Source organism: Heloderma suspectum, chromosome 1, assembly GCF_057233095.1.
Source record: "Heloderma suspectum isolate Gila_16-S chromosome 1, 16-S_ref, whole genome shotgun sequence".
Classification (NCBI taxonomy): domain Eukaryota; kingdom Metazoa; phylum Chordata; class Lepidosauria; order Squamata; family Helodermatidae; genus Heloderma; species Heloderma suspectum.
The window spans coordinates 148677157-148692658 of NC_139458.1; the positions used below are offsets into that span (position 1 = coordinate 148677157).

Here is a 15502-nt window from a genome sequence, read left to right on the forward strand (position 1 = left end):
ACAATTGCAGCCCAGTAAGGGGATGGATGGCCTCACAGCGCTTCCCGCCAGTCGCCCAGTGGGCAAGTTACCCCCTCCCAGCCCAGCAAATGGTGTCCAGGTTGCCAGGCAGGGGGAGTCTGTTGAACTCCACCCCCTTCTCGGACTCCTGTGCCATCCCTATCTTCAAGTTGGAGAAACTCATTCAAAGGCCGAATGCTTGTAGTCACGCTTACATTCATCCTGGGTTCAAGGCCATCTTAAAGATCCAAGATGCCATTGGTCACATAGTTACTCAGCTCATCAAGACCTGGCATTGCTGCAAATAAGCTGGGCTATACTTAGGGCTTCTCCACATAAATAGAAAATCCCGCTGCCTTACTGGGGCTTTCTGCTTCTGTTCTTTGTGGGATTATGATCAGCTCCATTACATGGGCAGACATGGGCAGCCATGTGGTTTGAATGGAAACTTTCTGTTTCAGCATTTTCCTATGTTTTCCTTTAGACATCACCATCAAGTGGCTGAAAATACAGCACTATGGCGGCATTAGCTAACGTTTCTATGCATTTCTTTTTAAATAACTGATTTAGTCTGGGGGTTTTTACAGCAGGATAAGCCTGGAAAAGTGTGGGAATGGCCCTTGATGTCAACAATGTTGTGTAATGGACCTGCAAATGTCCTTGAGTGGCCAATCACAAACGTGCAGTAGTTTGCTGGTGTAGACAAGCTCTTAGGCAGAACCCAGGTAACACGAAGACAAAGGGAAAAACCCAAGACCAAATGTGGCCCCACCCTATATAGGAAATGTCCTTAAAAGACTGAAGAATGAATGGCCCTGAGAGTGATATCATTGTCAAAGTCAACAACTGGGTTCACACGACGTGACAACCCATTGTGAGTAACTAGCCATGGTGGACTGTTGTTTTCCCAGACTGGTTCCTGCAAGATGGCTCATTTTGGTGCAACAAGCTACCCTGATAACCCATGGTTCTTCAACCCACAATGGGTTTGGTGTGTCATCTGAACCCAGCAGAGCCAACCTATCATGGATTGTGTCAATCAGTCACAGAGCCTCTCAGCAAGAGCAGCAAATCCCCCTGCTCTTCCTGATCATGTCCACCCATGCTGCCTTAAGCCTCCATTGCCAGTGACTGGCCCTCCAACAATGCCCAGACAGCACTTTGGAGGGGCTGTCACTTGGTTGCCAACACTTATTTTTTTCAGCCCCAGAAATTTGCACAAATGGGGCTGTAACGTTTTATTATCGTTATTTTTGTCAGTCTTTTGAAGGGCCAGTATGAATAGGCTTGCTTTGTTGATGCTCTTGTATGTTTCAGCTGTCAAAGGGAATGAAGCATACTAGGAAAAGTACCAGGAAAATGACAAGACCAGACCTCATATAGGCTAATTGGCACAGCATTGACAGGGACAGGTCAGACAGTAAGTGCACCAAAAAGGGAATGGGGACAAGATCAGGCACTTGGCAAGGTGATCCTTGGGACTTCATCTGTTGAATTGACACTTGTCAGTGTCCTGCTTCCATTCAACACTTCCCCAAGTTTCCAGCTCCTCCAGAAAAGCTGTTCCCCCCTTCTCATGGGTCCCATTCGCAGTGGTTACTGCTGCAGTATTGTGAAAGGGGGAAAACAATACATGGTGACCCTGACTGTCTGTTGGGTGCACTGTGGGTTGTTCCAAAAATAATCCCACACTGTTCCACTTATTTGCAGGGTGGGTTGTTGTGTTATGTGAACCCGCGCAACATCACGTCATTCTAGGAGGTGGGCTGATCACTCCTTTTTCATGTGGCAATGTCTCCAGGGCTGTGGCTCTCACTCCTCCTTTGGGTGGGATGGAAGACCTAGGAGGAGGGGAGCAAAAGCTGCAAGGAGGAATATATGGGGATTTCCTGTCCTCACTAGTGAAGGCACATGGGTGGGTTGAATGTCCTGTAGTAAAGGATACTGATTGATTCACACTGGATTTGTGGGAGTGGCTTATTCTACAATTTCAGCTACTACTGTAGGGATTGGGCAATTGATGATAACAGAAAAGCAGAAAATTCTGCCTGGCAGCAAAGTCTATGCACAGAATATCACTTTTAGTAAGGAATATGTGGATCTCATGAACTTGTTCTCCCAAACCTGTAGGCATGGGAGTACAAAGAACCAAAGGAAAACCACACACATACAAATCAATCTCAGCATAGATGAGTGCATGCATACTCTCTAAAACAGCAAGAGACCTTAAGTCCTATCACAGGTCCATCATAGTTTTGAATAGCCTGCTTTGGCATTAACACAGCATATAAATTAAACTGGGCAAGAGAGAAAGAATTTTGTCTCTTCTTTCAACCTCAGAAGTTCTCTTCTAGTTCCCATTTTTTTTTTGTTGTTCTGTTTGAAATATCCCAATGGAGAATGATTTGCTTCTGGAAACAAAATCATTTTCCTGTGATTTAGAATGTTTGTCACCAAACAAGATTATTCAGACTAATTACATTTCAAACAAGCAAAACATATGGTAAATACTACAGGAGCAAGAGGAAAAATTGCTCTGAGAATTGGTACAATGCATTTGTTCCATGTTGCTGCCCAAGTTTTAAAGTCTGTAAAGTTGTGCCTATACATGCTACTCTGTTATAGTAGTGATCCACACTCGAGTATCAAAAACATCCATAGTTTAAGTTAGTGGGGGTGGCAATAGAAGAAGACCAAAGCCTCATGATCTCAGCTTCACTTTTCCTAAATTGCTCACTTTTTTCATGTAGTTTAAGACAGAGAGCTAGTGTAGTGTAGAGGGTAGTCTGTTGCTTGGGTTCAAATCTCCACTCAGCCATGAACCTCAATGAGTAACCTTGGGACAGTCACTATCTTTCAGCCTAACCTACCTCATAGGGCTGCCATGAGGAAAAAGTGGTGGCAGTGGGGGGACCTCGGAGGAAGGTCAGATGAAAAATGCAATCAATAGGACATATTTATCATTTGTATAGATTGCCAAAGGTTCTGGTACTAACCTTCCCAGATGGGCATCCACACTACAATGTGAAGAGTCCACTCCTCTATTTCCAGTGAACATCCCCACTCTTTCCCTTGGCCAATAATGACATGAAGGGAGGAGCTGTCTGCCCATATAAACTCCTTTATGCTCAAGGCTTCTCTGCGTAGTCCATGAGCTTTTGAAGAAAATGGGCAGGGCCTTTCCACACTACTATTTCTCACCTCTGAGGTTCATAAACAGGTTCCAAAATACTGTGATGCAAAGTTGTTCAGAGATGTCTGTTGGTTATTTTTTACTGTTAGAATTCCTTTGCTGAACATGTCTGCTGAACATGTGCAGACTTCTGTGGAAGATGAGGAAATGCCCTAGAAAGAACAAGCTGAATGGCAGCTTCTTCTCTTATCAATAGCAAGAATTCACTTCTCCTCACAATATATTGCTGACTTCCATTCCATCTTTCCCAATACCAGCCAGCTATTGCTAAGACTGAGATAACAGTAAGCATCTTAGTGTCTTACTTTTGACCTCTTTGTCCCCCTGTGTTGTTCATTCCATGTCACTCATCCTCATGTAAAAAATGGATAATCTCCTTAAATGGGCTACTTGGGCAAATGATACCAGGTGAACTCAATACTGGGTTATTTTAAAAGATCCTGTGTGACTTGAGGCTTTTTCAGTAGATGGAAAGAGAACATGAGCTCTCTTTGTGTCTCTAAACTGCACCTTTAGACTTACCAGATATGGCATACAGTCACCTTTATTGAATTCATGTCACATGTGACATTTGGGTTTGTCTAATAAAGGTATTGCCCTAATATGGATTTGGGGATTCTTCTTACACCCAGCATGCCTACCTTTGCTTTGACTTGGAGAATACCAGATTTAGCCATTCAACAGCAGGATCCTACACTGGGAGAAGATTTTATATCATCTGAAGCTAGGATTTTATCCTCTGAGGGTACATCCCTTCCAACCACTAGGTAAAGCTACCCAATTTGGTTTCTATTGGGTTTTATTTTTTGCCTAGTATCTAAATTATATCCAGCTTTGTTAATATAAAAACTCTTGAGCTCCTCTCTGCCTCTGTTTTCCACCTACCAAGAGACTTATGTGTTCCACCTAAGGCTGGAGATAGATGGATTTAATATTTTACAAAATGGGGGAATGAATCGTTGTTTGTTTCTTCAGCCCAACAGTCATAGAAACAGTCCTAGGTGCAACCAGAGACCATCAAAGCATCTAGCAGAGCATAATTTGAATGTCTGCAATGCCTCCCAGATTCGATCCTGACTGTGTCTTAGAGCCAAACTAGACAGTACTTTAAAGACATAGCTAGCAGCTGTGGTTTTCTCTGTCTTCCTTTTTTTACTAAAAGTAAGTGCAGGAGCCCCTTCATGGATCACTGCCTTGTTGTGGTGAAGGGGCTTGCATAACTCAGTTATGCATAAGCTATGCCGTGCAGGGCCACCCAAGACAGACAGGTCATGGTGGGGAGAGTTCTGACAAAATGTGGTCCACTGGAGAAGGAAATGGCAACCCACTCCAGTATTCTTGCCAAGAAAACCCCATGGGACGTACGTATCACAAGGCTAAAAGATATGATGCTGGAAGATGAGCCCCTCAGGTCGGAAGGTGTCCAATATACTACTGGGGAAGAGCAGACGGAATTTCCAAGTAGCGCCAGAAAGAGTGAAGTGGCTGGGCCAAAGCCGAAAGGACACTCAGCTGTGGATGTGTCTGGTGGTGAAAAGAAAGTCCGATGCTGTAAAGAACAATATTGTTTAGGAACCTGGAATGTCAGATCAATGAATCAAGGTAAGCTGGAGGTGGTCAAACATGAGATGGCAAGATTGTACATCGACATCTTGGGAATCAGCAAACTGAAATGGACAAACATGAGCGAATTTAATTCAGGTGACCATTATATCTACTACTGTGGGCAAGAATCCCTTAGAAGAAATGGAGTAGCACTCATAGTCAACAAAAGGGAGGGAAAAGCAGTCCTGGGGTACAATCTCAAAAATGATAGAATGATCTCAGTATGAATCCAAGGCAAACCATTCAACATCACAGTAATTCAAATCTATGCCCCAATCACTGAGGCTGAAGAAGCTGAGGTTGATAGATTCTATGAAGACCTACAACACCTTCTAGAACTAACACCAAAAAAAGATGTCCTTTTCATCATAGGGGATTGGAATGCTAAAGTAGGAAGTCAAGAAATCACCAGGATAACAGGCAAGCATGGCCTTGGTGTACAAAATGAAGCAGGACAAAAGCTAATAGAGTTTTGCCAAGAGAACACGCTGATCATAGCAAACACTCTTTTCCAACAGCACAAGAGGCAACTCTACACATGGACATCATCAGATGGTCAATATTGAAATCAGAATGATTATGTCCTTTGCAGCCAAAGATGGAAAAGCTCTATACAGTCAGTAAAAACAAGACCTGGAGCTGACTGGCTCAGATCATGAGCTTCTTATCGCAAAAATTCGGCTTAAATTGAAGAACGTAGGGAAAACCACTAAACCATTCAGGTATGACCTAAATCATATCCCTCATGAATATCCAGGGGAGGTGAGGAATAGATTTAAGGGATTAGACCTGATAGACAGAGTGCCTGAGGAACTATGGATGGAGGTCTGTAACATTGTTCAGGAGGCAGCAACTCAATCCATCCCAAAGAAAAAGAAATGCAAGAAAGCAAAGTGGCTGTCTGATGAGGCTTTACAAGTAGCTGAGGAAAGAAGGGAAGTGAAAAGCAAGGGAGAAAGGGGAAGATATATCCAACTGAATGCAGATTTCCAGAGGATAGCAAGGAGAGACAAGAAGGCCTTCTTAAATGAACAATGCAAAGAAATCAAAGAAAACAATAGAATGGGAAAGACTAGAGATCTTTTCAAGAAAATTGGAGATACCAAGGGAACATTTTGTGCAAAGACGGGCATGATAAAGGACAAAGAAGGCAGGGACCTAACAGAAGCAGATGAGATTAAGAAGAGGTGGAAAGAATACACAGAAGAACTACACAGGAAAGATCTGAATGTCCCTGATAGCCATGAGAGTGCGGTCACTGAACTTGAGCCGGACATCCTAGAAAGTGAAGTCAAATGGGCCTTAGGAAGCATTACTAACAACAAAGCTGGTGGAGAGGACAATATTCTAGCTGAGCTATTTAAGATCCTAAAAGATGATGCTGTTAAAATGCTGCACTCAATATGCCAACAAATTTGGAACACTCAACAATGGCCGCAAGACTGGAAAAGGTCAGTTTACATTCCAATTCCAAAGAAGGGCAATGCCAAAGAGTGCTCAAACTACCGTACAACTGCACTCATTTCACATGCCAGCAAGGTGATGCTCAAAATCCTACAAGCTAGGCTTCAGCAGTATGTGAACCGAGAACTACCAGAAGTACAAGCTGTGTTTCGAAGAGGCAGAGGAACTAGAGTTCAAATTGCCAACATTCGCTGCCATGAAATTAAAAGATGCTTGTTCCTTGGGAGGAAAGCTATGGCAAACCTAGACAGCATTATAAGAAGCAGAGACATCACCTTGCCGACAAAGGTTCATATAATCAAAGCTATGGTTTTCCCAGTAGCAACGTATGGCTGTGAGATCTGGACTCTAAGGAAGGCTGAGTGCCGAAGAATCGATGCTTTCAAACTGTGGTGCTGGAGAAGACTCTTATGAGCCCCCTGGACTGCAAGGATGTCACATCAGTCCATCCTAAAGGAAATCAACCCTGACTGCTCATTGGAAGGACAGATACTAAAGCTGAAGCTCAAATATTTTGGCCACCTAATGCAAAGAGAAAACTCCCTGGAAAAGACCCTGATGCTGGGAAAGATTGAAGGCAAAAGGAGAAGGGGATAGCAGAGGATGAGATGGCTAGATAGCATCACCGATGCAATGAATATGGACTTGAGCATGCTCCGGGAGAGAGCATAGCACAGGAAGGCCTGGCGTGCTATGGTCCATGGGGTCACGAAGAGTTGGACATGACTGAACGACTGAACAACAACATCAAAGTGCAGGAGACCTAATCCAGGTTGGGACTCAGTAATTGGAAGTAGGTTTTTTTTCCCTAACCCTTTGTCCTCTGCTGTGGTACAGATTTTTTTTTTGGGGGGGGATGCCAGCAATTTACAATGCGAAAACATGATCCATTTGTTTCAATGAAAATTTTTTTGGCAAAGTAAATTGCAGTCTCTCTCTCTCTCTTTCTCACATGCATGCACACACTGATCCGCATTGGGACCACAGTGGGGTGTGTGTGTGCAAAGGCTTAAACCCCCACTACTCTCCACACTAAATTTCCAGTCCAAATCAGATCCTAATCAAGGTACTGCCCCAACATGGATTTTGCCACTGAAGTATTGTTATTCTGACTACACATTATTCTTCCTGGGAGATACCTGTCCACACCATTCACATGACACACTCTCACTCTGGCATTGACTAGCATTGGTGTTTTACACATGGCTATATTGTGTGGATAATTTCTGTCCATCTTGGGAAAGAAGGAAGAAAGACCTGCCATTTGCACTATAATCTGACGAACAGAAAGATCAAGTTCCAAGATGTGAAAGTAAGAGACCTTATTCATGGCTAGGAGTCTGTTTTTATTCCCTTTATGGTGTTCTCCAAATAGATTTTTTTTGTGGGGGGCAGTGGGCACTAGCATTGGCAATAGGAGAAAATGATTTTCATTGTTCCAACTCCCAACCCTCTCAAAAACAACAACAACAAGCCTTTCAATAATGGATAAATACCTGGACAAGTTAAAATTAAGCATTGATCTTGTCATACCAACTTCTAAGTGTTATTGATTTCCTGGCCTGGGGTCTGAGCACAAAAAAGAAGCAGCAGCCTGCAACACTAGGAGAAACATAGTAGTAGAATGACTTTGGATATTGTAACCTAATAGTTCAGACACTGAGGTTAAAACATAGTCCCCTTGGGGGCATGGAGGGTTCATTTGAAACAAGCTTCAGTATATAGTTTCAGCTTAGCAAGCCAGTACAAGCCATGGAGTGAACGGCTATGGATTTAGTGCTAAAGAAAAATATTGGTAGCACCCCTGAAGCTCTTAAGAAGAGGGAGCAATCCATATTCAGACAGAAAGCCCTAAGAGTCAGTTCACATATTAAGTGAGAGCAAACATGTTTTCCATCACATTTGCTTGTGGCTGTGCCTGCCTGATTTTGCCACATTTCAAAGCTTTGTTACACATTAAGAGGTACACATGAAGGGCTCAATCCAGTCTACCATGGGTGTAGCATCTGCACATGACGTTATCTCCACAGGGCATAACAGAGTTCTATGTTCTCCCCTTCCCTGCAGTACAGTTTGCCAGGCATTACCAGAAATGGAGAAGTCTCATGTGCACTTCCCATATCCCCATCCTACACTTCCCCTTCGCTCCATCGAGCAATGCAAGCTTGTAGCATCCCAGTATGGGATGTGTGCACACACAGGCATACACAAATGTACCCATTCTACATGACAGCTGGCATGCATCCATGCACGTGATGTATAGGGAAAGGCAAGGAAAACAGGACTCTCTTATATCTTAGGTCAGGGATGGGGAAATTTTGCTGTGGTTTGGGGCCTTGGCAGGTGCCCAACCATGCCTACCCTCAATGCCAGCCCTGCTTCATGCCCTGCTTACTTGCTAGTACACAGGCAGAGGCTTGATGCTTGGGATGCTATTTGAAAGTGCTGCTGAGTGATACAGTCCTGCTTACTTCTGAGTAGACATGCAAAGGCTTGTCCTGCCTATTGTGTGTAGACATGTGTCTGACTATAAATTGCTAACAATGGAATGTGGGTGGTTTGATTTTTAGTTTTGCCAGTGGCTCCATCCACCAATAGAATGCAGCCCCTGCCTGAGAGCTTCTTCAAAATGGAGCCAAAAATGTTCCCCGCCCCTGCCCTATGGGGATATTTCCATGTCCATGGTGGACTGGATGAAGCCCCAAGTGTTGAGCATTCTCTTGTGCAAAAAAAGAAAAAGCGAGGGATGAGATGAGTGAAGTGACCCTAATCTTTTCTGAAATCAATAGGTTAAAGTTTTTATTGTGCAGCTGATTGCCTAATTCATTTGTAGTTGGCAACTAAAATCTAGGTATAGAGAAAAGAAATATGGGGGTGAGGAGGAGGCAAAATTATAGGAGTTTGATTCACCTCAATCAGTGTTCTTCCCTCCTTTTATGCACAAAAAGAATAGCATGACATTTTGAAAGTATGCTGTTCTGAAGAACAATGTAGAAAGAACTTGAGATTACCTAAACATAACAAGTTCCAGTATTTAATCCTGATTTTGTAAAGACTGAACTTCTGTTTTCACAGACACATCTAGTTAAATATTTGTTTCACCTGAATTAAAAACATTCTTAATAATTAATGGGTAAGTGTTTAAATCATGTACAATGATTGCCTAATTAACTCAGAAAGAATTTTTAATTTGGGGTGTGCTGAAGAAGAAGAAAAACAAGACTGGCCTTTTCTGCCCTTGATATCATAAAATAGCAGAGAGGAGAGTGTTTCCCCTGCTCCTTTGTTGCTCCAGGGGTTCCCTCTGCCCTGCATTCCACTCCTCCTGAATTCCAGTTTCACTACACGAATTTCTAAAACTAACTGTGGAATGGGCATTCTGTCTTAGCTTTCAGTTCCTTCCTTTCATTTACATCTTCCCTTCAGCCATGTAACCAACATGGATGTGTGCGCTGTGACAAAACATTGCAAGGATCAAGGAAGCAATCTCAAAGTTATCATATGCATGAGTAACAAAATCCTTTCATGTGTGATATGTATTGCTGGTGTGCACATGGATACTCATAAAGCACTGGTTGATTGTAACTAGAGCTGTGCATGGACCCCTGGATCTGACTTGAAAGATACTTTGGGGCTTCCAAAGTGGGCCCAATTCAGTTCGGGTTGATTCGGGGGGCCTCTGACCCACCTTGGACTATGAAGCTGAAGCAGGATTTGGACATCTGAATCCTGCTTCCCCCCCCCAACATGCTGCCCAGCCCCCAGTTCCTTGTTCCATGGGTGGGGCACTGCCACCAGGTGAGCTGCCACTGCCACTGCCAGGCAAGGCGATGCTGGGAAAAACGCTGCCCATCACAGCCTGCCAACTTCTGACAAGCACGAGGGCAGGAGTCACCCTCCAACTACACTCTCTCCCTTCCTTGGAAGGAGGGGAGGGTGCCCAGATGGAGGCAGACTCCTGCCAACGAGGGCGGGTTGCTGCCGCTGACACAGCTCAAAGGCCCTCTGGATGTGCGCCAGCAGCCGTGTTGTTCTGGGAAATGGGGGGAGCCATTTTCCCCTGTTTTTGCACCGTGGCTCTGCCTGCGAGTGGCAGATCCATGATTCTTCTGGTTCAGGCTGTGGAGGGAGATGTGCTCTGTCATATGTTGGTGGTTTGGGGGATTTGCTCTGCAAAAAGCATATGAAATCAAGAGGATCCCTTTTTGATTTTATGGATCCTCATTTTACCCAGTCCCTATAGCACACACTTTCTTCTCGGCTTCACTCTGCCAAAGGAGAGTGGGAAGGGTTAAGGCTTCCTCTGCCATGCCTGGCAGAGACTGGGGCAGTTGCTCCCAGTGGCTAGGACTAGAATGGAGAGAGAAATGCCATTGGGCTACAGCTCCCATCCCATCCTGCTGCTGCTGCCACCGCTGCCGCCATCTTTGCACACAGTGGCAGCTTGTCAGGGCAATGGGAGGCTGCTCAATTATCAGGCAGCTCGCGCATCCCAATGGATCGTCTTGCAGCCCCCCTGGGGTGTGTGCACCCCACTTTGGAGACCACTGCTATAGCTAGGGATGGACGAAAGTCCCTTACCTGTCCTCGAAGGACGTTCGCGGTGGGGGGGAGGCGCTTCGCTGCTCCCCCCACAAAGTTCAGGCCGGGGGGGGAGGCTTCCCGCCTCGCCAGGCCGAAATTCAGGCCGAGGAGGAGGCGCCTCGCCTCGCCCAGCTGCGAACTAAAAGGTTTTTTTAAAAAAAAAAAAACGCCCCCGTGATAGGCTACGTGACGATTAACGTAGCCTATCACGGCTAGATCTGCAAAGTCAGCCATGATAGGCTACGTTAATCGTCACGTAGCCTATCACGGGTGACTTAAAAAAAAAAAAAAAAGCGCGTACGCAAATGGCGGCCCCCATAGGGAGCCGCCATTCGCGTTCCTTATTTGGTCGCTGTAGTCTATGTAAATCTTTACGTAGACTACGGCGAAAATAAGGGCAACGCAAATAGCCACTAATAGCCACACAACACAAATTACCACTAAGCGAGGTAAGTTCTTTCCAGGGGCCAAAAGTTGTATGAATTTGTTCTTTCCTCTGAAAATACTGCCACCAAAACAAAGGGGCTGCAGATGTGGGGTGTCACTTTTTGCATAGCTACAGTAACAATTTCTTCCTATGCATTTTACTGTCCCTTCAGTGGTAGAGATGGACCACTGTTCTCCATCCATTTCACCAACATTTTTACTTCTGAAAATTATTGTAACACATTCTTTTAATGTTTAACTTTGACCTCAAAGCCAAAGGTACTCAGGCTGAATCTACACACAGCAGTTTAACCATTATTATATCGCAGTGATAACTATTGGTGCCCATTGGTGTCATGTGCACCAATAGTTATCACTGCAGTATGATAACGGTGAAACTGCTGTGTGTAGATTCAGCCCTGGTTTCCTTAGGTTCTGACTTAGGGATGTACGAAAGTCACTTACCTTGAACGAAATTTGATTCACGTTGGGGGGGAGGCGCTCCGTCCCTCCCCCCGAAATTCTGGCCGGGGGGGAGGTGCTCCGTCCCTCCCCCCTGAAATTCTGGCCAGGGGGGAGGCGCTCTGTCCCTCCCCCCCTGAATCCTGGCCGGCCGGGGCGCAAATGGCGGCGGCCATAGCCGCCGCTGTTTGCGTCCCTGCAGTCAGCTGTGATAGGCTAGGTAAATGTTTACATAGCCTATCATGGCTGAGTAAAACAAAAAACAAAAAACCGCGTGTACGCAAATGGTGGCGCCCATGGGCGCCGCCATTTGCATTCCTTATTTTGGCATGTGTAGTCTACGTAAACATTTACGTAGACTAGGGCGAAAATAAGGGCAACGCAAATAGCGTTGCCCTTATTTTCGCCGTAGTTTATGTAATCTTTACGTAGACTACAGCGACCAAATAAGGAATGCGAATGGCGGCTCCCTATGGGGACCGCCATTAGCCGTACGCGCTTTTTTTTTTTTAAGTTACCCATGATAGGCTACGTGACGATTTACGTAGCCTATCACGGCTGACTTTGCAAATCTAGCCGTGATAGGCTACGTTAATCGTCACGTAGCCTATCACGGGGGCATTTTTGTTTTTTTTACTTTTCTTGGAATGGCGGCGGCAGCAGCCGGTCGAAAGACCAGCTGCCGCCCCTGCCCCTGTCGAAGCCCTGCCGAACCGCCGCTGCGACCCGCCACCGGGAGCGACATTCGGGAAAGGTAAGTCCCATCCCGGGGGGTGCGGAGAAGTTCTCCCCGAAACTACTTCGGGGGCTCAAATATGTTGGCACTCGGCCCCCCGAAGTTTCGGGGAGAAATTCTCCCCCATCCCTAGTTCTAACTCATTGGTACAAGTTAGAACCCCAACATCCCCACGCACCCAGTGGCCAGTTAGACTTTTGTGCATTGGGCTGGAAGGTTTGCAATGGCTCTGTAAGCACATTCAGTTGGATGTGCTTACAGAGCTCTCATGATCAGAAACTATGATAACACAGGCTTCATGATCATGGGGCGTATGTGCACGCCCATGTCCCTCCACCTCACTTTAGCCCTAGACCCAAGAAGGGAAACACCTGTATAGGGCTTGGCACACTTGTAGGGTTGGCGGAGAATTTCTCCACGAATCTTCGGGAGACTGAGTGCCGATGCATTCGGCCCCCCGAAAGTGTTGGGGAAATTCTCCGCCGCCCCCCCCCCCAGGATGGGACTTAACTTCGGTGAATGTCCCTCTCGGCGGCGGGTCCCGGCGGCAGTTCGGTGGCGTTTCATTGCGGGCGGGGGCTGCGGCCAGTCTCCTGACTGGCTGCCGCCATTGCCATTTCAAAAAAAAAAAAGTAAAGTAAAAAAAAAAAAAAACCACCCGTGATAGGCTACGTAACGATTTACGTAGCCTATCATGGCTAGATTTCCAAAGGCAGCCGTGATATGCTACGTAAATCGTCATGTAGCCTATCATGGGTGACTTTGAAGAGAGAAAAAAAAAAGCATGTACGCAAATGGCGGCACCCATGGGGCGCCGCCATTTGCGTTCCTTATTTTGGCACGTCTAGTCTACGTAAACCTTTACGTAGACTACGGCGAAAATAAGGGAACACTATTTGCATTGCCCTTATTTTCGCTGTAGTCTACGTAAATCTTTACGTAGACTAGACATGCCAAAATAAGGAAGGCAAATGGTGGTCCCCATGGGAGCCGCCATTTGCGTAAGCGCTTTTTTTTTTTTTTTCCAAAGTCACCCGTGATAGGCTACGTGATGATTTACATAGCCTATCATGGCTGACTTTGGAAATCTAGCCATGATAGGCTACGTAAATCGTTACGTAGCCTATCACGGGTGTTTTGTTTTGTTTTTTACTTTTTTTTTTGCGGCCGGGTAGACAGGGCGCTCCTACCCGGCCTGAATTTCGCTGGCGAGGGATGGGGTGCCTCCTCCCTGGCCTGAATTTCGGCTGGGCGAGGCAGGGCGCCTCCCCCCCTCACCTGAACTTCGGGGGGGAGAACCGAAGCTCCTCCCCCCCACCGTGAAGCAAGCTGCGGGACAAGGTAAGTCCCTTTCGTCCATCCCTACACACTTGTCCTTTTGTTTTGTTTTTTTCCTGACAAGTAAAACTATGAACAAACATTTTCCCACACCTTGATTTAAAAATTGGTAGGGGATGATCTAGCATGGCCGTGGAGAGTGCCAATTAGCAATCCTTGTTCTGAAGTGTACATTATGAAGATGGCATATATAATTTACATTTCTATGCCATTCAATAGCTGAAGCTCTCTGGGCAGTTCTCAAACAGGCCTTACAAATGTAAAATATAAGAGCATAACAAAATGTAACATAATACAAGTATTAAAAACACACACACACACCAGAAACAGAATAAATCCAAAGTAATTTGGATCCAAGAGCAGTTTAAAAAGCTAAAAGACACTAATACAGCTCTTAAACGCTGAAGGACTAAAAAGCCTGGGAGAATAAAGAGGTGCCCAAAAGACCACCACATAGGCATTAAGTAAGCCTTCCTGGGGAGGATATTCCACAGTAGGATGCTACCATTCCTAGAAGACAGATATTAAGAGCATTTCTACACAAGGCTTTTATTGCACGCTTGTGATTGGTCACTCAGGGAGGTTTTGGGGTCCTTTACACAACGTCATCAACCTCCAGGGTGTCCCCTGTGCTTTCTGACCTTTATCCCGCCTTTAAAATGATCGGAGATAACCCAATAAGGAACGTTAATCCAATATATCGGCTGTGTGTATGTAAGCAGTTCTGTTATAACCACAGAACTGTAAAATGAAACATATACTGTAGAACTTGCTGAGAAAGGAATTCCCCAATTCAAAGGATGTGTCTGCCCCTGTAAAGGAGCCGATCTCAATCCCGCAAAAAATCCAGAAGCAGAAGCCCCGGTATGTTGTGAAGCTCTAAGAGGAATAGAAATATATGCTCCACCACAATTCCTCAGAGATTCATGCTGATCTACCATCAGCCACCGCATGTGCACTGATGCTCATTATGGTTAGACAATGAAGGAACGGGCCTGCTTTCCAGGTTAACATCCTGATAAAATGAAACAAGGGAAAAGTTACGGCATCTCTCCAAAGTTGAGAGGAAAAACCTGAAATGCCAAGTTTCCAGAAGGTGCTCTGAATTACTATTGCATTTCTTGGCAGTGTTAATGAATCCTGACTCTACACACTGCATTTAAACAAGTTGAAGTTTCTGAAAATTACATGCAGGGGCATTTCAGTATTGCCTAAAATGTGAGATGGGAAGCAGATCTATTTTTAAAAAATTTGTTTATAAATAAATAAGTAAATCTTATATAACAATAAAATCTCTAAGCTGTTCACATACAAAATACAAAAAAACCACAGTTAAAATACATATAAAATCCAATATAACAATAAACAGTTAAAACTTCCTACTACCAGAAAAATCCATCAATAAATAAAAAGTAACAATAAAACCAAGCTGCATCATGATCAATTACAAGCCAGGAAAGGTTGTGTAAAGAAGCAAGTTTTCAGAAGATGTTTAGAACTCACTGCATTTTCTACCTCCTGAACCCCACAGGGGAGGGTGTCCAAAAGGTGAACGCCACTAGTGAGAAGGTTGGATTTCGTGATGTCACATGCTGACATTCTATTGGTCATGAAACAACCAAGGAGGCCTCCTCTGAAGATCTTAAAGGTCAACTGATTTATATAAGGGAAAGCAGTCTGCTAGGCACCCTGGT

The 15502-nt window shown here is 44.9% G+C and overlaps 1 protein-coding gene across 1 annotated transcript in view; it reads right to left on the reverse strand.

Annotated features, from left to right (window-relative positions):
• CNTNAP5 (contactin associated protein family member 5) overlaps positions 1-15502 on the reverse strand; it is a 664045-nt gene that overhangs the window by 193068 nt on the left and 455475 nt on the right. The gene's annotated exons all lie outside the window — the stretch shown is intronic.